The 22,397-nt window shown below is 53.3% G+C and overlaps 1 protein-coding gene across 3 annotated transcripts in view; it reads right to left on the bottom strand.

The window, feature by feature from the left end:
* The window catches only part of LOC119958969 (transcriptional-regulating factor 1-like), a 123,133-nt gene that overhangs the window by 56,462 nt on the left and 44,274 nt on the right, over positions 1-22,397 (bottom strand). For 2 of the 3 annotated variants that reach the window (XM_038787496.1, XM_038787498.1), the window contains exon 2: positions 1,543-1,779. The gene's annotated coding sequence lies outside the window, so the exon portion shown is untranslated. Of the gene's footprint in view, positions 1-1,542; positions 1,780-6,767; positions 6,862-22,397 lie in introns of those variants that run through there. The other variant, XM_038787497.1, reaches the window with a different exon arrangement.

Here is a 22,397-nt window from a genome sequence, read left to right as displayed (position 1 = left end):
GCCCCGTGCCGCCATTTTGGCATTTTTATTGATGGCGTGTGAAGTTACCAGAGTACATTGTGAAAAGTCTTTTCTACTGAAATGGATGGTGGGGAATAATTTGGAACAGGAACCTTGCAGCACGGGGGGCACAGTGGTTAGCACTGTTGCTTCACAGCTCCAGGGTCCCAGGTTCGATTCCCGGCTTGGGTCACTGTCTATGCGGAGTCTGCACGTTCTCCCCGTGTCTGTGTGGGTTTCCTCCGGGTGCTCCGGTTTCCTCCCACAAGTCCCGAAAGACGTGCTGTTGGGTGGATTGGACATTCTGAATTCTCCCTCTGTGTACCCGAACAGGCGCCGGAATGTGGCGACTAGGGGCTTTTCGCAGTAACTTCATCGCAGTGTTAATGTCAGCCTACTGGTGACAATAAAGATTATTATTATTCTTAGGGGCGAGTATTCCAGAAGCCTGACGTCATAATCCTAAAAGTGAGAGTTCAAGGATGTGCAGGTTAGGTGGATTGGATGTGCCCCTTAGTGACCAAAAAAGGTCACAGGGATAGGGTAGAGGCTGGAGATTAAGTGGGGTGCTCTTTCCCAGGGCCGGTGCAAACTCGATGGGCCGAATGGCCTCCATCTGCACTGTAAGTTCTCTGATTCCACAATAAATTAATTACTTTGAAGTACAGGCCCGATTCTGTATTGACTTTAGAGCTGCCTCATTGGTACACTGAAATGTCAGCCCCAATTACATGGTCGTCTCCTCCGCTCTGCCCCACGTGGTAGTCAGGAGCTTGAGCTGTCTGCTGTGGCTTCACCATGGAGCAACATTCCTGTTGGCTTTGTGTCTGGCAAGGTCTCCGAAAGGAGGTGCGTGAGAGGCAACCGGTGGGATTGGGATGGTTGGGATAGGCAGAGAACGGAGTCCGAGGCGTTATGTTAGGCTGCAGATATTTTATTAATGTGGTGCCGCGATTGTGGCCAGGTCATTATTGTTCAACAGTACTGGACGAATCCACTGGTCAAAACTGCTTTGAACACAATAAACCCCAAATGTAGAGAGCAGCACGGTGGCATTGTGGATAGCGCAATTCCTTCACAGCTCCAGGGTCCCAGGTTCGATTCCCGGCTTGGGTCACTGTCTGTGCGGAGTCTGCACGTCCTCCCCGTGTGTGCGTGGGTTTCCTCCGGGTGCTCCGGTTTCCTCCCACAGTCCAAAGATGTGCGGGTTAGATGGATTGGCCATGATCAATTGCCCTTAGTGTCCAAAATTGCCCTTAGTGTTGGGTGGGGTTACTGGGTTATGGGGATAGGGTGGAGGTGTGGGCTTGGGTAGGGTACTCTTTCCAGGAGCCGGTGCAGACTCGATGGGCCGAATGGCCTCCTTCTGCACTGTAAATTCTATAAAAAAATAGGGTTCAATGCACGAGAAGAAATCGCATTTAAATGGGCAAAAACAGTCTTGGTGTTTGTAAATCCCTCCGTGGCTTTCCCCAGCCTTATCTCTGAAACTGCCTCAAAGCCTCGGAGATCCCTCCCCCAAGTCTGTCCTCTTACACTTACCTGATACTTAATTACCCCACCAATGTCGGCCGTACTGTCAGTCGCCTGGGCCCTAAGTCTTGGTTCTCTTCCGACACCCCTCCCCCCGACTCTCTGTAAAAGGTCACAGGGATAGGGTGGAGGCTTGGGATTAACCGGTGTGATCTTTCCAAGGGCCGGTGCAGACTCGATGGGCCGAATGGCCTCCTTCTGCACTGCAAATCCCTGTAACTCTGCCGACCAGACGCCAGTCAGTACCTGGAAGAGAAAGGGGAGATTTCAGTGGACATACCCTTGCCTCAGTCCAAAGCTAGCATCCCCACACCTTACACGGCACGTCCTGTACCCCTGACCTGCCTCCTGGTCGTTTAGCAAAGGCACATTCCACTGTGATAACCAGGAAAGGTGAACAAAACGCTCCCATTTCGTGGTGACTGACAACACGTCTTGATGCTTCACACAAAATAAATAACGGCTTTTTGAAGTGTGGTTGTTAAAAATGCAGCAGTAATTTGCACACAGCAAGATCCCACACACAGCAATCTGTGTTTTCACGATGTTGGCTGAAGGGTGATTTTGGCACCTGGGAGAGCTGCCGCCTTCTCCTCCAGCAGTGACCGTGGGATCTTACACCCACAGGCGAAGATGTGGACAGAGCCTCAGTTTGATGGATCATTAAAAGATGGCACCACCGCAGGACAGCACTCTCCCTCAGTACTGACCCTCTGACAGTGCGGCGCTCCCTCAGTACTGACCCTCTGACAGTGCGGCACTCCCTCAGTACTGACCCTCTGACAGTGCGGCGCTCCCTCAGTACTGACCCTCTGACAGTGCGGCACTCCCTCAGTACTGACCCTCTGACAGTGCGGCACTCCCTCAGTACTGACCCTCTGACAGTGCGGCACTCCCTCAGTACTGACCCTCTGACAGTGCGGCACTCCCTCAGTACTGACCCTCTGACAGTGCAGCACTCCCTCAGTACTGACCGTCTGACAGTGCTGCACCCCCTCAGTACTGACTCTCTGACAGTGCGGCACTCCCTCAGTACTGACCCTCTGACAGTGCGGCACTCCCTCAGTACTGACCCTCTGACAGTGCGGCACTCCCTCAGTTCTGACCCTCTGACAGTGCTGCCCTCCCTCAGTACTGACCCTCTGACAGTGCGGCACTCCCTGAGCACTGACCCTCTGACAGTGCGGCACTCCCTCAGTACTGACCCTCTGACAGTGCGGCACTCCCTCAGTACTGACCCTCTGACAGTGCGGCACTCCCTCAGTACTGACCCTCTGACAGTGCGGCACTGTCTCAGTACTGACCCTCTGACAGTGCAGCACTCCCTCAGTACTGACCCTCTGACAGTGCGGCACTCCCTCAGTACTGACCCTCTGACAGTGCGGCACTCCCTCAGTACTGACCCTCTGACAGTGCAGCACTCCCTCAGTACTGACCCTCTGACAGTGCGGCACTCCCTCAGTACTGACCCTCTGACAGTGCGGCACTCCCTCCGTACAGACCCTCTGACAGTGCGGCACTCCCTCAGTACTGACCCTCAGGGAGAAGGACAGCCTAGAATTTGGGGTTCGCATCTCGAGAGTTGGGCTGACTGAGTGACTCCTTCCCCACCGTTTGTCTCCCAGCGCCAGTAAAGGGCCTGAACAATCTTCCCCCTTGGTCTGTATTGTCCCCGAGACTGAGTGGGCTCAGGAACTGAACTTCACGCCTTCTCCATTTCTACCTTGACTTTCCACACTTGGTGTCTGGTATCGAAAGAAAGAAACAATGGATTTGCCAGATATTAAACAGCCAGGGTCTAACCAATCTGCCTCCTCCCATTCTGGCAGTCACATGGTTAACCGATACTGATTGATCAGTCACCATAATCAATCTCGAAGTCCCCAACAGACACGAGGGAGGAATCTCCCGTGTGCTGGAAATCCCAAATCACCTTTTCCGCCCACTCTACTCACCAACATCATTCTCCAGTTACTCACATATTGACCCTAAAATATTGTTTTCTGCAATGTTTTCAGCTACTTTGCTTTTAACTGCAGCTGTGCTGCGTGCTCTCGCTGTCTCCCACAGCTCTGTGAAGTGTGCACAACAATGGAAACATTCATGTTTAGCCTTCACCATACACGGGGCTGTTTAGCGCTGAACTTTTTCTGCTCCTGTTCTGCGCAGTCTGTGGTCGGTATTGTATTTATAACAGTGCAACAGGCCATTTGGGCCAGGTCACTGCCAATGTCGCTCTCCCACGCAAGCCTCCTCTCATGTCCTGTTCATCTCCCCTCATCACCCTATCCGTCTTTTCCGCGTTTATCCAGCTTCCTCCTTAAATGTATCAACACTATTCACCTCGAGCACTCCCCGTGGGAGCGAGTCCCACATTCTCCCCACTCCCCGTGGCAGCGAGTCTCACAATTTCCCCACTCCCCGTGAGAGCGAGTCCCACATTCTCCCCACTCCCCGTGGGAGCGAGTCCCACATTCTCCCCACTCCCCGTGGGAGCGAGTCCCACATTCTCCCCACTCCCCGTGGGAGCGAGTCCCACAATCTCGCCACTCCCCGTGGGAGCGAGTCCCACATTCTCCCCCACTCCCCGTGGGGAGCGAGTCCCACATTCTCCCCACTCCCTGTGGGAGCGAGTCCCACATTCTCCCCACTCCCCGTGGGAGCAAGTCCCACATTCTCCCCACTCCCCGTGGGAGCAAGTCCCACATTCTCCCCCACTCCCCGTGGGAGCGAGTCCCACATTCTCCCCACTCCCCGTGGGAGCGAGTCCCACATTCTCCCCACTCCCCGTGGGAGCGAGTCCCACATTCTTCCCCCACTCCCTGTGGGAGTGAGTCCCACATTCTCCCCACTCCCCGTGGGAGCGAGTCCCACATTCTCCCCACTCCCCCTGGGCACGAGTCCCACATTCTCCCCACTCCCCGTGGGAGCGAGTCCCACATTCTCCCCCACTCCCCATGGGAGCGAGTCCCACATTCCCTCCACTCTCTGGATAAAGACATTTCTCCTGAATTCCCCACTGGATTTATTATATTGAGCCCCCTAGTTCTGGTCACCCTCACAAGTAGAAACATCTTCTACGTCGACCTTATCAAAACCCCCTTCACCGTTTTAACGAACTCGATATGGTCGCCCCCTCAACCTTATCCTTTCTAGAGAATAGAACCCCAGCCTGTTGAATGGTTCCTGCTCGGTGTGACCTCTCGGTATCAGTCTTGTCAATCTTGTCTGATCTTCCTTTCTGTTCTCAGTGGCCCAAGTAGGGTCTAACCAGAGCTGTGTTTCACAAAGGGTAACATGGCCTTTGCGCTGTCACATTGAGGAGTATATTGGGAGCCTCGGTCAAGTGGGGTCATTCTGACCTTATCATTGGTGATGTGGTTCATGGGGCTTTGAGATTGAATCCCTGAAGCTGGAGGCTGGGTTCTGGGGGGAAGCTTTGAGGAGGGTGAATGGGTCCTCCTCATGCGCCAGGCTGAGTTTCATCCAATTCACAAGACCAGGGATGTACTTCTGAGTCTGTATAAGGCTCTGGTCAGACCCCATTTGGAGTATTGTGAGCAGTTTGGGGCCCCGTATCTAAGGAAGGATGTGCTGGGGCCTTGGAAAGGGTCCAGAGGAGGTTCACAAGAATGATCCCTGGAATGAAGAACTTGTCGTATGAGGAACGATTGAGGACTCTGGGTCTGTACTTGTTGGAGTTTAGTAGGATGAGGGGGGATCTTATTGAAACTTACAGGATACTGCGAGGCCTGGGATAGAGTGGACGTGGAGAGGATGTTTCCACTTGTAGGAAAAACTAGAAGCAGAGGGCACAATCTCAGACTGAAGGGACGATCCTTTAAAACAGAGATGAGGGGGAATTTCTTCAGCCAGAGGGTGGTGAATCTGTGGAATTCTTTGCCGCAGAAGGCTGTGGAGGCCAAATCACTGAGTGTCTTTAAGACCGAGATGGATAGATTCTTGATTAATAAGGGGGTCAGGGGGTATGGGGAGAAGGCAGGAGAATGGGGATGAGAAAAATATCAGCCATGATTGAATGGAGCAGACTCGATGGGCCGAGTGGCCTAATTCTGCTCCTATGCCTTATGGTGTAAGGTAGTCCATAGGGTGCATATGTCGGTGGCTAGAATGAGTAGGTTCTTTGAGGGGGTGGAGGATAGGTGTGCGTGGGAGGTCCCGTGAACCATATTTACATGTTTTGGGCCTGCCCGCATTTACCGGGATTTTGCCGGGGATTCGCTGCCGTGATGCCGGAGGTATTGGTGGTGAAGGTGGTCCAGAGAGCAGAGTTAGCAGTGGTTGGAGCATCGGAAGACCCGGGTGTCCAGGGGGGGAGAGAGGCCGACGCTCTGGCCTTTGCCTCTCTGTAGGCCGGAGAAGGGTCCTGTTGGGATAGAGGGACTCGGAGCCGCTAAAGCCGGCTGTGTGCGGCCTCGCGGATTTCCTTAGGCCGGAGAAAATTAAATTCGCCTTAAGGGTGTCGATGGAAGGGTTCGTTACTTGCTGGTTATCTTATCTTGGTTGTGCTTTTATTTATAAATGCCTTAATAAAAATATTTTTTAAAAAAGAGAGATTGAATCCCAGTGTAACTTCCCTCTGCTTCAACGATGGGTAGGTGAACGGGAATCTGTCATGTCCTTTAGGGAACGGAATCTGCTAACCTTACCCTGCTTAACCTACACGCGACCCACACCAATGTTGCGTTGGCTCCGATAATGCCCTGCGTTTAAGGGCAGCTCGGGACGGGCAGTAAACGCTGGCTCACCTATCACCGTCCACGATGAATAGAATAAAACGCGACCTTTGCCCGCCGGCCGAAACCGATCAGTGTCGATGCAATAACTATTTACAGTAGGTGAGGAAATAAAGGGGGGGGGGGTTATGAAAGGGTGTGAATAATATCTGCCCACTGCAGCAAGGCGCTAACTGAACAGCCCCACATGGCACGGACGCTGACCTTGAGTTAACACACTGGTTTCTTGGCCGGGGGCGGAGGGGGGGGGGGGGGGGGGGGGTGCAGCTCAATGGGCTGACCGGTGCATCAACGGTCATTCTTGGGGAAAGTTTCCGATGAATGCTTCCTTTGGGGCTTGCGTGGGGAGTTGCTGCGAAGTCAGTCTTGCCGTTTTAAAATTGCCACCCTATTTCGCCACATCACCTACCTGAGAAAAATTGCTGGCAATTGATGACGGTCTCGTTATTTTGTTCAATGGTTGAAGGACTAACTTACCAGAGGTTGTTCTGTACTACAGCTGCTAGGGTCCCCCTCCATATCTAGGCTGTGTAGAGTTGGAAAAAGTTTCCACTGACCTTCTGCAGGTACGTCTGACACTCACCCATCTCGTGGTTTCGTTCTGTTTGCTATATTTCCCTCCCCCCCTTCCCACCCCAACTTATGTCTTTTGTTCCCCACCTTCCTTTTGCTCAAGTTTGCTAATCTTATTGGGTGCCTAAATTCTCTTGAAGCTACACTGTGAGGCTGAGAGAGAGACGACATTTCCTTCCTCCTCTGACCGCAGGACTTATGCTATCTTGAAAAGTCGTATCTGCTCAAATCCTCGCCTTGTTTTTTTCTGTTGGCTCCTATGGGTGCGTTAACACTTCTGTATCTCTGACTGCTTCTGGGCAGCTTGTGTCAGGTACGTCTCGGCAGGTCAGATAGCTCCCAAGGCAGCCACGCTTCCAGGGCACAGTGGCCGCGTCTGAAGTGCCTTTGATGTCCAGAGGCCTTTCTAGACCAACACGGATGTGCCTCACTCAGAGCGTTGACTCAGTATTCACCAATAGAACTGTGTGCAGACATTAACAACACCGCACACAGACAGAACACTGGGTGTAAGGAGAGAGCAGTGTGTGTACTGGGTGTGTGCAATGTGTGTACTGGGTGTGTGTACTGGGTGTACTGGGTGTGTGCAATGTGTGTACTGGGTGTGTGTACTGGGTGTACTGGGTGTGTGCAATGTGTGTACTGGGTGTGTACAATGTGTGTACTGGGTGTGTGCAATGTGTGTACTGGGTGTGTGTACTGGGTGTACTGGGTGTGTGCAATGTGTGTACTGGGTGTGTGCAATGTGTGTACTGGGTGTACTGGGTGTGTGCAATGTGTGTACTGGGTGTACTGGGTGTGTGCAATGTGTGTACTGGGTGTGTGCAATGTGTGTACTGGGTGTGTGCAATGTGTGTACTGGGTGTACTGGGTGTGTGCAATGTGTGTACTGGGTGTACTGGGTGTGTGCAATGTGTGTACTGGGTGTGTGTACTGGGTGTGTACTGGGCATCTGCAGTATGTGTACAGGGTGTGTGTACTGGGTGTGTGTACAGAGTGTGTGCAGTGTGCGTACTGGGTGTGTGTGCAGTGTGTGTACAGAGTGTGTGTACTGGGTGTGTGTACAGAGTGTGTGTACTGGGTGTGTGTACTGGGTGTGTGTACAGAGTGTGTGCAGTGGCGTACTGGGTGTGTGTGCAGTGTGTGTACAGAGTGTGTGTACTGGGTGTGTGTACAGAGTGTGTGTACTGGGTGTGTGTACAGAGTGTGTGTACTGGGTGTGTGTACAGAGTGTGTGTACTGGGTGTGTGTACAGAGTGTGTGCAGTGTGCGTACTGGGTGTGTGTGCAGTGTGTGTACAGAGTGTGTGTACTGGGTGTGTGTACAGAGTGTGTGTACTGGGTGTGTGTACTGGGTGTGTGTACAGAGTGTGTGTACTGGGTTTGTGTACAGAGTGTGTGTACTGGGTGTGTGTACTGGGTGTGTGTACTGGGTGTGTGTACAGAGTGTGTACTGGGTGTGTGTACAGAGTGTGTACTGGGTGTGTGTACAGAGTGTGTGTACAGAGTGTGTGTACTGGGTGTGTGTACTGGGTGTGTGTACTGGGTGTGTGTACAGAGTGTGTACTGGGTGTGTACACTGGGTGTGTGTGCAGTGTGTGTACTAGGTGTGTGTACTGGGTGTGTGTACAGAGTGTGTGTACTGGGTGTGTGTACAGAGTGTGTGTACTGGGTGTGTGTACAGAGTGTGTGTACTGGGTGTGTGTACAGAGTGTGTGTACTGGGTGTGTGTACTGGGTGTGTACACTGGGTGTCTGCAGTGTGTGTACTGGGTGTGTGTACTACGCGTATATACTGGGTGTGTGTACTGGGTGTGTGCAATGTGTGTACTGGGTGTCTGCCGTGTGTGCAGTGTGCACACTGGGTGTGTGTACTGGGTGTCTACAGTGTGTATATGGGTGTCTGCACAGGGTGTATACTGGGCATCTGCTGTGTGTGTACTGGGTGTGTGTACTGGGTGTGTGTACAAAGGGTGTGCGGTGTGTGTACTGGATGCGTGTACTGGGTGTGTGCAGTGTGTGTACTGCGCGTATGTACTGGGTGTATGTACTGGGTGTGTGAACTGCACGTGTGTAATGGCTGTTTGCTGTGTGTGAACTGAGTGTGTGTACTGCACGTGTGTACTGGGTGTGTATATTGCGTGTGTGTACTGAGTATCTGTGTGTGTGTCCTGGGTGTGTGCCCTTGGTGTGTGTACTCACACACATACACGCACTCACACACACTCACAGACAGACACATACACACACACAAACACTCACACACTAACAGATACACACACACTCACAGGGGCACTCACAGACATACATGTACTCACGCACATTCACACACACGGACTCACACACATACACACACACACACCAATATTCACTCACACAGGCACACACACTGACAGACACACGCACTCACACACATACACACACACTGGCGGGTACACACACGCATGCACACACACACACACACATTCGCACACTGACAGACACACGCACTCACACACATGCACTCGCACACACAGATACGCACTCAGACACACACTGACAGGCACACACACATTCGCACTCACACATATACACACACATACGCACATGCACTCACACACAAACACACACACTCACACATACTCAAACTCACTAACACACACACTCACACGCATATACACACATGCGCAGACACACACATATGCACGCACACACACAGTCACACACACACACTCGCTCACACATACACACACACTCACACTAACATACACACACTCACACACAGTCACTCACACTCACACACACACACTGCTCCTATATTTATTTTTATTTTTTCCAATTAAGGGGCAATTTAGCCGGGTCCTCAGCGCCGTGAGGCAGCCGTGCTAACCACTGCAACACCGTGCTGCCCCTGTGAGGCAGCAGTGCTAACCACTGCAACACCGTGCTGCCCCGTGAGGCAGCCGTGCTAACCACTGCAACACCGTGCTGCCCCCGTGAGGCAGCAGTGCTAACCACTGCAACACCGTGCTGCCCCGTGAGGCAGCAGTGCTAACCACTGCAACACCGTGCTGCCCCGTGAGGCAGCAGTGCTAACCACTACCACCCCCTCATGAGGCAGACGTGCTAACCACTGCCCCCCGTGAGGCAGACGTGCTAACCACTGCACCCCCCCAATGAGGCAGCAGTGCTAACCACTGCACCCCCCCCTCCCAATGAGGCAGCAGTGCTAACCGCTGCGCCATCGTGCCGCCCTAGTTCTAACTTTTTAATCCATGGAAGATTGGGATTTTGGGATCCAGTGGCACAGATGATTGAATCGGCCACCTGCAATCTCGGTTCAGAAATGTTTTATTGCCGCTCTTACAGTTCACCCAGTGATATTCGACCCTTTTGCTTCTCATTCCCAGGCCCACATCTTCCCATTCCCCGCCTTCTCCTGGGCCCAGGCGGTAACCTGGCTGATCGACTGTTGTAGCCTTCACCCTGTGTGCCCACAGCAGGTGAGGACCGGAGAGTTGGGACAGAGGCTGGCGTGGAGGGTGGGGCTCACTCTGCCCCTGACGCTACCACCCGCGTAAACCAGCCCCCCCCCCCCCCCCCCCCCTCAGCACCTACATTACACAAAGAGGGGTCATGGGAAGGCAATGTCATGGGAGGCTAGACTAGTTGCCAGCAAAGTCTGGCCAACCAGTCCCCTGATAGGTTTCCGATGGACAAGGGTGTCGAGGGTAAGACGGAAAGTAGAACTGAGGAGAGAATCAGGTCAGACGTTATCAAACGGTGCAGCAGTCCTGAGGGCCGAATAGACTGCTCCTGCGCCTAATAACGGCACGGTAGCATAGTGGTTAGCACTGTGGCTTCACAGCGCCAGGGTCCCAGGTTCGATTCCCCGCTGGGTCACTGTCTGTGCGGAGTTCTCCCCGTGTCTGCGTGGGTTTTCCTCCGGGTGCTCCGGTTTCCTCCCACAGGTCCCGAATGATGTGCTTGTTAGGTGAATTGGACATTCTGAATTCTCCCTCTGTGTACCCGAACAGGCGCCGGAGTGTGGCGACTAGGGGCTTTTCACAGTAACTTTATTGCAGTGTTAATGTCAGCCTACTTGTGACACTAAAGATTATTATTAACTTGTATGTTCTTATGAGTCTTATCCCAGGAAACTGGACTGGGACGGTCGGGAATATTATCCCAGAGTGTCCGACTGGGACGGTCGGGAATATTGTCCCAGAGTGTCCGACTGGGACGGTGGGGAATATTGTCCCAGAGTGTCTGACTGGGACGGTTGGGAATATTGTCCCAGAGTGTCCGACTGGGACGGTGGGGAATATTGTCCCAGAGTGTCCGACTGGGACGGTGGGGAATATTGTCCCAGAGTGTCTGACTGGGACGGTCGGGAATATTGTCCCAGAGTATCCGACTGGGACGGTCGGGAATATTGTCCCAGAGTATCCGACTGGGACGGTCGGGAATATTGTCCCAGAGTGACCGACTGGGACAGTCGGGAATATTGTCCCAGAGTGTCTGACTGGGATGGTCGGGAATATTGTCCCAGAGTGTCCGACTGGGACGGTCGGGAATATTGTCCCAGAGTGTCGGACTGGGACGGTCGGGAATATTGTCCCAGAGTGTCCGACTGGGACGGTCGGGAATATTGTCCCAGAGTGTCGGACTGGGACGGTCGGGAATATTGTCCCAGAGTGTCCGACTGGGACGGTCGGGAATATTATCCCAGAGTGTCGGACTGGGACGGTGGGGAATATTGTCCCAGAGTGTCTGACTGGGACGGTCGGGAATATTATCCCAGAGTATCCGACTGGGACGGTCGGGAATATTGTCCCAGACTGTCTGACTGGGACGGTCGGGAATATTGTCCCAGAGTATCCGACTGGGACGGTGGGGAATATTGTCCCAGAGTGTCGGACTGGGACAGTCGGAAATATTGTCCCAGAGTGTCGGACTGGGACGGTGGGGAATATTGTCCCAGACTGTCCGACTGGGACGGTCGGGAATATTGTCCCAGAGTGTCCGACTGGGACGGTGGGGAATATTGTCCCAGAGTGTCCGACTGGGACGGTGGGGAATATTGTCCAAGAGTGTCGGACTGGGACAGTCAGGAATATTGTCCCAGAGTATCCGACTGGGACAGTGGCCAGATAAATGTGAGAAGAATCCAATAACAATATAACGTCTCTCACTACAATGAACAGAAATGTTGATCGAGTTGACAGAAGGGGAGGGAGACAGTAACTCAGATGGCTGAGCATCATTGACTGGAACAGACCCTGTCTGTAGCCATACTGCCTCACTTCCCCTGCCATTTCCTTGGCTGGCCTCAGGATATCCGGCCGTCTTTCTCATACCAATGGCAGTGCAGTGTTGAAGGGGTTAGACGCTGTTGATAAAAATAGAGCCAGAAGAGAACGGGGTTGAGTAACACGCAGTATAAAAGTACAGTGGTCACAGTTCCTGACGAAAACCCTTGTTACGTGTATCAGAAACCACTAGAAAGCAACCGGGGGAGGGGACAGGAAGCCGGGCTCTGTCAAGGCCACTAAAGGCAATTGCTGATAACATCACACTGTAACTTTGACATCTACATATCGGTTTCTGTGAACCCATTTTTGGGCTGCTGAGGAATATGGTGCACCAATTTGTGAAGCATTTTGTGAATCAATGAGAGGGGGGGTCTGGTGCCAAAATGAACCATTCCCCATCCAGATATACAACATCAGCATGAAAAACACCGTCTCCATCAAACACTCCCAGGACTGGTACAGCACGGGGTTAGATACAGAGTAAAGCTCCCTCTACACTGTCCCCATCAAACACTCCCAGGACAGGTACAGCACGGGGTTAGATACAGAGTAAAGCTCCCTCTACACTGTCCCCATCAAACACTCCCAGGACAGGTACAGCACGGGGTTAGATACAGAGTAAAGCTCCCTCTCCACTGTCCCCATCAAACACTCCCAGGACAGGTACAGCACGGGGTTAGATACAGAGTAAAGGTCCCGCTACACTGTCCCCATCAAACACTCCCAGGACAGGTACAGCACGGGGTTAGATACAGAGTAAAGCTCCCACTACACTGTCCCCATCAAACACTCCCAGGACAGGTACAGCACGGGGTTAGATACAGAGTAAAGCTCCCTCTACACTGCCTCCATCAAACACTCCCAGGACAGGTACAGCACGGGGTTAGATACAGAGTAAAGCTCCCTCTACACTGTCCCCATCAAACACTCCCAGGACAGGTACAGCACGGGGTTAGATACAGAGTAAAGCTCCCTCTACACTGTCCCCATCAAACACTCCCAGGACAGGTACAGCACGGGGTTAGATACAGAGTAAAGCTCCCTCTACACTGTCCCCATTAAACACTCCCAGGACAGGTACAGCTCGGGGTTAGATACAGAGTAAAGCTCACTCTACACTGTCCCCATCAAACACTCCCAGGACAGGTACAGCACAGAGTTAGATACAGAGTAAAGCTCCCTCTACACTGTCCCCATCAAACACTCCCAGGACAGGTACAGCACGGGGTTAGATACAGAGTAAAGCTCCCTCTACACTGTCCCCATCAAACACTCCCAGGACAGGTACAGCACGGGGTTAGATACAGAGTAAAGCTCCCTCTACACTGTCCCCATCAAACACTCCCAGGACAGGTACAGCACAGAGTTAGATAGAGTAAAGCTCCCTCTACACTGTCCCCATCAAACACTCCCAGGACAGGTACAGCACGGGGTTAGATACAGAGTAAAGCTCACTCTACACTGTCCCCATCAAACACTCCCAGGACAGGTACAGCACAGAGTTAGATACAGAGTAAAGCTCCCTCTACACTGTCCCCATCAAACACTCCCAGGACAGGTACAGCACAGAGTTAGATACAGAGTAAAGCTCCCTCTACACTGTCCCCATCAAACACTCCCAGGACAGGTACAGCACGGGGTTAGATACAGAGTAAAGCTCCCTCTACACTGTCCCCATCAAACACTCCCAGGACAGGTACAGCACGGGGTTAGATACAGAGTAAAGCTCCCTCTACACTGTCCCCATCAAACACTCCCAGGACAGGTACAGCACAGAGTTAGATACAGAGTAAAGCTCCCTCTACACTGTCCCCATCAAACACTCCCAGGACAGGTACAGCACGGGGTTAGATACAGAGTAAAGCTCCCTCTACACTGTCCCCATCAAACACTCCCAGGACAGGTACAGCACGGGGTTAGATACAGAGTAAAGCTCCCTCTACACTGTCCCCATCAAACACTCCTGGGACAGGTACAGCACGGGGTTAGATATAGAGTAAAGCTTCCTCTACACAGTCGCAATCAAACACTCCGCAGGACAGGTACAGCAAGGGTTTAGATACAGAGTAAAGCTCCCTCTACACTGTCCCCATCAAACACTCCCAGGACAGGTACAGCACGGGTTAGATACAGAGTAAAGCTCCCTCTACACTGTCCCCATCAAACACTCCCAGGACAGGTACAGCATGGGGTTAGATACAGGAGTAAAGCTCCCTCTACACTGTCCCCATCAAACACTCCCAGGACAGATACAGCACAGGGTTAGATACAGAGTAAAGCTCCCTCTACACTGTCCCCATCAAACACTCCCAGGACAGGTACAGCACGGGGTTAGATACAGAGTAAAGCTCCCTCTACACTGTCCCCATCAAACACTCCCAGGACAGGTACAGCACGGGGTTAGATACAGAGTAAAGCTCCCTCTACACTGTCCCCATCAAACACTCCCAGGACAGGTACAGCACGGGGATAGATACAGAGTAAAGTGCCCTCTACACCGTCCCCATTAAACACTCCCAGGACAGGTACAGCACGGGGTTAGATACAGAGTAAGGCTCCCTCTACACTGTCCCCATCAAACACTCCCAGGACAGGTACAGCACGGGGTTAGATACAGAGTAAAGCTCCCTCTACACTGTCCCCATCAAACACTCCCAGGACAGGTACACCACAGGTTAGATACAGAGTAAAGCTCCCTCTACACTGTCCCCATCAAACACTCCCAGGACAGGGACAGCACGGGGTTAGATACAGAGTAAAGCTCCCTCTACACTGTCCCCATCAAACACTCCCAGGACAGGTACAGCACGGGGTTAGATACAGAGTAAAGCTCCCTCTACACTGTCCCCATCAAACACTCCCAGGACAGGTACAGCACGGGGATAGATACAGAGTAAAGTGCCCTCTACACCGTCCCCATTAAACACTCCCAGGACAGGTACAGCACGGGGTTAGATACAGAGTAAAGCTCCCTCTACACTGTCCCCATCAAACACTCCCAGGACAGGTACAGCACGGGGTTAGATACAGAGTAAAGCTCCCTCTACACTGTCCCCATCAAACACTCCCAGGACAGGTACAGCACGGGGTTAGATACAGAGTAAAGCTCCCTCTACACTGTCCCCATCAAACACTCCCAGGACAGGTACAGCACGGGGATAGATACAGAGTAAAGCTCCCTCTACACTGTCCCCAACAAACACTCCCAGGACAGGTACAGCACGGGGTTAGATACAGAGTAAAGCTCCCTCTACACTGTCCCCGTCAAACACTCCCAGGACAGGTACAGCACGGGGTTAGATACAGAGTAAAGCTCCCTCTACACTGTCCCCGTCAAACACTCCCAGGACAGGTACAGCACGGGGTTAGATACAGAGTAAAGCTCCCTCTACACTGTCCCCATCAAACACTCCCAGGACAGGTACAGCACGGGGTTAGATACAGAGTAAAGCTCCCTCTACACTGTCCCCATCAAACACTCCCAGGACAGGTACAGCACGGGGTTAGATACAGAGTAAAGCTCCCTCTACACTGTCCCCATCAAACACTCCCAGGACAGGTACAGCACGGGGTTAGATACAGAGTAAAGCTCCCTCTACACTGTCCCCATCAAACACTCCCAGGACAGGTACAGCACGGGGTTAGATACAGAGTAAAGCTCCCTCTACACTGTCCCCATCAAACACTCCCAGGACAGGTACAGCACGGGGTTAGATACAGAGTAAAGCTCCCTCTACACTGTCCCCATCAAACACTCCCAGGACAGGTACAGCACGGGGTTAGATACAGAGTAAAGCTCCCTCTACACTGTCCCCATCAAACACTCCCAGGACAGGTACAGCACGGGGTTAGATACAGAGTAAAGCTCCCTCTACACTGTCCCCATCAAACACTCCCAGGACAGGTACAGCACGGGGTTAGATACAGAGTAAAGCTCCCTCTACACTGTCCCCATCAAACACTCCCAGGACAGGTACAGCACGGGGTTAGATACAGAGTAAAGCTGCCTCTACACTGTCCCCATCAAACACTCCCAGGACAGGTACAGCACGGGGTTAGATACAGAGTAAAGCTCCCTCTACACTGTCCCCATCAAACACTCCCAGGACAGGTACAGCACGGGGTTAGATACAGAGTAAAGCTCCCTCTACACTGTCCCCATCAAACACTCCCAGGACAGGTACAGCACGGGGATAGATACAGAGTAAAGTTCCCTCTACACCGTCCCCATTAAACACTCCCAGGACAGGTACAGCACGGGGTTAGATACAGAGTAAAGCTCCCTCTACACTGTCCCCATCAAACACTCCCAGGACAGGTACAGCACGGGGTTAGATACAGAGTAAAGCTCCCTCTACACTGTCCCCATCAAACACTCCCAGGACAGGTACACCACAAGGGTTAGATACAGAGTAAAGCTCCCTCAACACTGTCCCCATCAAACACTCCCAGGACAGGGACAGCACGGGGTTAGATACAGAGTAAAGCTCCCTCTACACTGTCCCCATCAAACACTCCCAGGACAGGTACAGCACGGGGTTAGATACAGAGTAAAGCTCCCTCTACACTGTCCCCATCAAACACTCCCAGGACAGGTACAGCACGGGGATAGATACAGAGTAAAGCTGCCCTCTACACCTGTCCCCATTAAACACTCCCAGGACATGTGCAGCACGGGGTTAGATACAGAGTAAAGCTCCCTCTACACTGTCCCCATCAAACACTCCCAGGACAGGTACAGCACGGGGTTAGATACAGAGTAAAGCTCCCTCTACACTGTCCCCGTCAAACACTCCCAGGACAGGTACAGCACGGGGTTAGATACAGAGTAAAGCTCCCTCTACACTGTCCCCGTCAAACACTCCCAGGACAGGTACAGCACGGGGTTAGATACAGAGTAAAGCTCCCTCTACACTGTCCCCGTCAAACACTCCCAGGACAGGTACAGCACGGGGTTAGATACAGAGTAAAGCTCCCTCTACACTGTCCCCATCAAACACTCCCAGGACAGGTACAGCACGGGGTTAGATACAGAGTAAAGCTCCCTCTACACTGTCCCCATCAAACACTCCCAGGACAGGTACAGCACGGGGTTAGATACAGAGTAAAGCTCCCTCTACACTGTCCCCATCAAACACTCCCAGGACAGGTACAGCACGGGGTTAGATACAGAGTAAAGCTCCCTCTACACTGTCCCCATCAAACACTCCCAGGACAGGTACAGCACGGGGTTAGATACAGAGTAAAGCTGCCTCTACACTGTCCCCATCAAACACTCCCAGGACAGGTACAGCACGGGGTTAGATACAGAGTAAAGCTCCCTCTACACTGTCCCCATCAAACACTCCCAGGACAGGTACAGCACGGGGTTAGATACAGAGTAAAGCTTCCTCCAGTTAGTAGTGTTGAGGTGAGGATGTGGAGGGTTAGGGTGAGGCTGTGGAGGGTTAGGGTGGGGCTGTGGAGGGTTAGGGTGGGGCTGTGGAGGGTTAGGGTGAGGCTGTGGAGGGTTAGGGTGGGGCTGTGGAGGGTTAGGGTGGGGCTGTGGAGGGTTAGGGTGAGGCAGTGGAGGGTTAGGGTGAGGCTGTGGAGGGTTAGGGTGGAGCAGTGGAGGGTTAGGGTGAGGCTGTGGAGGGTTAGGGTGGAGCAGTGGAGGGTTAGGGTGAGGCTGTGGAGGGTTAGGGTGGGGCTGTGGAGGGTTAGGGTGAGGCTGTGGAGGGTTAGGGTGGGGCTGTGGAGGGTTGTGAGGATGGGGTGAGGCAGTGGAGGGTTGGGGTGAGGGTGAGGTGATGGTGGAGTGAGGGGTGGGGTGAGGATGGGGTGAGGGTGGGGTGAGGGTAGGGTGAGGGTGGAGTGAGGGTGAGGTGAGGCAGTGGAGGTTTGGGGTGAGTGTGGGGTGAGGCAGTGGAGGTTTGGGGTGAGGGTGAGGTGAGGGTGGGGTGAGGGCTGTGGTGAGGGTGGGGTGAGGGCTGGGGTGAGTGTGGGGTGAGGCAGTGGAGGTTTGGGGTGAGGGTGAGGTGAGGGTGGGGTGAGGGCTGTGGTGAGGGTGGGGTGAGGGCTGGGGTGAGGGTGGGGTGAGGCAGTGGAGGGTTGGGGTGAGGGTGGGGTGAGGGTGGGGTGAGGGTGGGGTAAGGCAGTAGAGGGTTGGGGTGAGGATGGGGTGTGGGTGGGGTGAGGGTGGGGTAGGGTTAGGGGGCGGAGTGGGGTTGGAGAGGGTCGGGATCAGATTCTTCCCAAAGCCCAGCCTGGGACAGCCCAGTGCCAACACACATACACACATACACACCCCCCCCCCCACACACACACACACAACCCCCCCCCCACACGCACACACACACACACACACACCCCCCCCACACACACACAACCCCCCCACACACACACACAACCCCCCCCACACGCACACACACACACACACACACCCCCCACACACACACACAACCCCCCCACACACACACACAACCCCCCCACACACACACACACACACCCCCCACACACACACACACACACCCCCCACACACACACACAACCCCCCCCACGCACACACACACACACACACACCCCCCCACACACACACACAACCCCCCCACACACACACACACACACAACCCCCCCCACGCACACACACACACACACACACACACCCCACACACACACACAACCCCCCCACACACACACACAACCCCCCCCCCACACACACACACACAACCCCCCCCACACACACACACACACAACCCCCCCACACACACACAACCCCCCCACACACACACAAACCCCCCCACACACACACAAACCCCCCACACACACACACACACACACAACCCCCCCCACATACACCCCTTGCGCACACACGCACACACACTCACACCCTTGCACACACACCCCACACACACACGCACACACCTTGCACACTCACACACACACTCACTCACACACCCACACACACCCCTTGCACACTCATGCACACACTTACTCACACGCTCACACACACACCCTTGCACACACACACACACACACTCTCTTGCACACTCACACACACACACTCACTCACACACACACACACTCATACCCTTGCACACTCACACCCACACCCCCACACACACACTCTTGCACATTCACGCACACACACTCACACACACACACACTCACACCCCCTCTGCACACGCACACACACACACACACCCCATACACACTCACACACACCTACACCCCCCCCCCCCCCCGCACACGCACCCCCCCCCCCCCCCCCTGCACACTCACACACACACACACACAATCTCAGGTCTGCTTTGCCTTGTGTGGGCCTAGTGCGGATTATTAAAGTGTGAAAAGAGAGTGTTGTGTTTCAGTATGACAGTGGTTCCACTCTGACTGGGCTGCTGCTGTTCAGATCTGACTAACCTGAGAGCAACAAACTAATGTCAGTAAATTCCACCCCTACAGAGACACCAACTCTCACCGCCTGAAATAAAGAATGACCCACATTGGATATCAAGGAACTCTTATACAGTACTCTCAAATCTCTGTCAATTCATCTGTTTGGCTCCACTTGCCCATCGTGTGGTTGACTTGCTTTCTCTCACTTGTTCACTATTTCATTCTCTCCTCTCTGTCGTTCTGCAAGTCTCCTGTTCACTCTTTCGTCTCTCCCTGTCTGTCTTTCCTTCCCACGGCCCATATTCAGTCAGGGGCTGTCTCCCTCCTTTGAGCCAGAAGGTTATCTATCGCTTGGGGGTCCCGTTCCAAAAGATTTCCTGGAATTCCAGCTGTAATCCAGGCCAACAATCAAGGTGCCAAATGGCAGGCCAGTGCTGGGACAGTGCTGCGTCGTCGGTGATTTATCAGAGCCATGTTCGAATGGCGGAACAGACTCGATGGGCCGAATGGCCTAATTCTGCTCCTGTATCGTATGGTCTTGTGGGGCTGGTTTAGCACACTGGGCTAAATCGCTGGCTTTTAAAGCAGACCAAGGCAGGCCAGCAGCACGGTTCGATTCCCGTACCAGCCTCCCTGAACAGGCGCCGGGATGTGGCGACTAGGGGCTTTTCACAGTAACTTCATTGAAGCCTACACGTGACAATAAGCCATTTTCATTTCATTTTTCATTAAACCAGAAACCTCCCAGCCACTATTGGAGAAGGACTGGGGGATTCTCAAGGATGCCCTGGGCTCATATTTTTAAAAATAAGTTTAGATTACCCAATTATTTTTTCCAATTAAGGGGCAATTTAGCATGGCCAATCCCCCTCCCCTGCACATCTTTGGGTTGTGGGGGTGAAACCCACGCAGACACGGGGAGAACATGCTAACTCCACACGGACAGTGATCCAGAGCCGGGATTCGAACCCGGGTCCTCAGCGCCGTAGGCAGCAGGGCTAACCCACTGCGCCACCGTGCTGCCCTCCCTGGGCTCATATGGGGCAGCACGGTAGCATTGTGGCTAGCACAATTGCTTCACAGCTCCAGGGTCCCAGGTTCAGTTCCCGGCTTGGGTCACTGTCTGTGCGGAGTCTGCACATCCTCCCCGTGTCTGCGTGGGTTTCCTCCGGGTGCTCCGGTTTCCTCCCACAGTCCAAAGATGTGCAGGTTAGGTGGATTGGCCATGATAAATTGCCCTTGGTGTCCAAAATTGCCCTTAGTGTTAGGTGGGGTTACTGGGTTATGGGGATAGGGTGGAGGTGTTGACCTTGGGTAGGGTGCTCTTTCCAGGAGCCGGTGCAGACTCGATGGGCCGAATGGCCTCCTTCTGCACTGTAAATTCTATGATATTAACGCTGCAAGCATCATCACGTAAACAGTTTACCTGGATATCACTCACGGCTGTTGCTGGGAGCTTTCTACGCCGTGAAAAAAAAAGGACCCAGGTATCTGCTGCCCTCGTCCTTCTAGATGGTGGAGGCCGTGGGTTTGGAAGGTGCTGCCTGAGGAGCCTTGGTGAGTTCCTGCAGTGCATCTTGTAGATGGTACACACGTCGGTGGTGGAGGATTTGAATAATTGTGGAAGGGGAGCAATCAAGCGGGGCTGCTTTGTCCTGGATGGTGTTGAGCTTCTTGAGTGTTGGAGCTGCGCTCATCCAGGCAAGTGGAGAGTATTCCCTCACACTCCTGACTTGTGCCTTGTAGATGTTGGACAGGCTTTGGGGGGGGGGGGGGTCAGGAGGTGAGTTACTCTCCGCAGGATTCCCAGCCTCTGACCTGCCCTGGTAGCCACAGTATTAATGTGGCTGGGTCCAGTTCAGTTTCTGATCAATGGTAACCCCCCAGGATGTTGATTGTGGGGATTCAGCGATAGTGATGCCATTGAATGTCAAGGGGCGATGGTTAGATCCTCTCTTGTAGGAGATGGTCATTGCCTGGCTCTTGTGTGGCGTGAATGTAACTTGCCCCTTGCCAGCCCCGAGCCTGGATATTGCCCAGGTCTTGCTGCATTTGGGACATGGACTGCTTCATTATCTGAGGAGTCGTGAATGGTGTTGAACATCCGCAAACATCCCTACTTCTGACCTTATGGAAGTTCTGATTGTGTACTGGGACAATCGGTCATATGCAGCGGCTTGCTGACTTCATTTCAGACATCTCGGTTCTATTTGGATTCCCCGTGGGCCGGCGTCGATGAACAGAGGCAGCACAATGTGCCCCAGGGAGGAAGGATGAGCCAGCTGCACAGGAAGGTTCATTCTCAACGGAGCAAACAAGAAAAGAAAACACTTTCTAGAAATACAAACAGGCAGCAAAGTCAGCGAGGTTGGCAGCAGAGTCACTGCTGCTGAGTGGGAGTGAGACACAAACACTAGCGGCCGTGAATCAGGTCCCTACTCTGGCTGAACTCACTCACACAATCCGCTCACCCGCGTTCAGCTGCCCCAGGCCTGAACTGCTCATTGCATCTTGTTCCAGCATCAGAATCAGCCTTCAATTAAACTTATTCTCAGCCTGTGTCTTACGTTGGTTGCTCTGTGAAGGTCGCCTTTCTCAAGCAGAAGCATTAAGCAGTATTCCCGACCTCACACCCAGGTTAACACTGCTGTCTCACAGAGCCAGGGACCCGGGTTAGCAATGCTGTCTCACAGTGCCAGGGACCCGGGTTAACACTGCTGTCTCACAGTGCCAGGGACCCGGGTTAACACTGCTGTCTCACAGTGCCAGGGACCCGGGTTAACACTGCTGTCTCACAGTGCCAGGGACCCAGGTTAACACTGTTGTCTCACAGAGCCAGGGACCCGGGTTAACACTGCTATCTCA

This window comes from Scyliorhinus canicula, chromosome 31 (genome assembly GCF_902713615.1).
Source record: "Scyliorhinus canicula chromosome 31, sScyCan1.1, whole genome shotgun sequence".
Lineage (NCBI taxonomy): Eukaryota > Metazoa > Chordata > Chondrichthyes > Carcharhiniformes > Scyliorhinidae > Scyliorhinus > Scyliorhinus canicula.
This window is presented reverse-complemented; position numbering and strand designations above follow the sequence as displayed.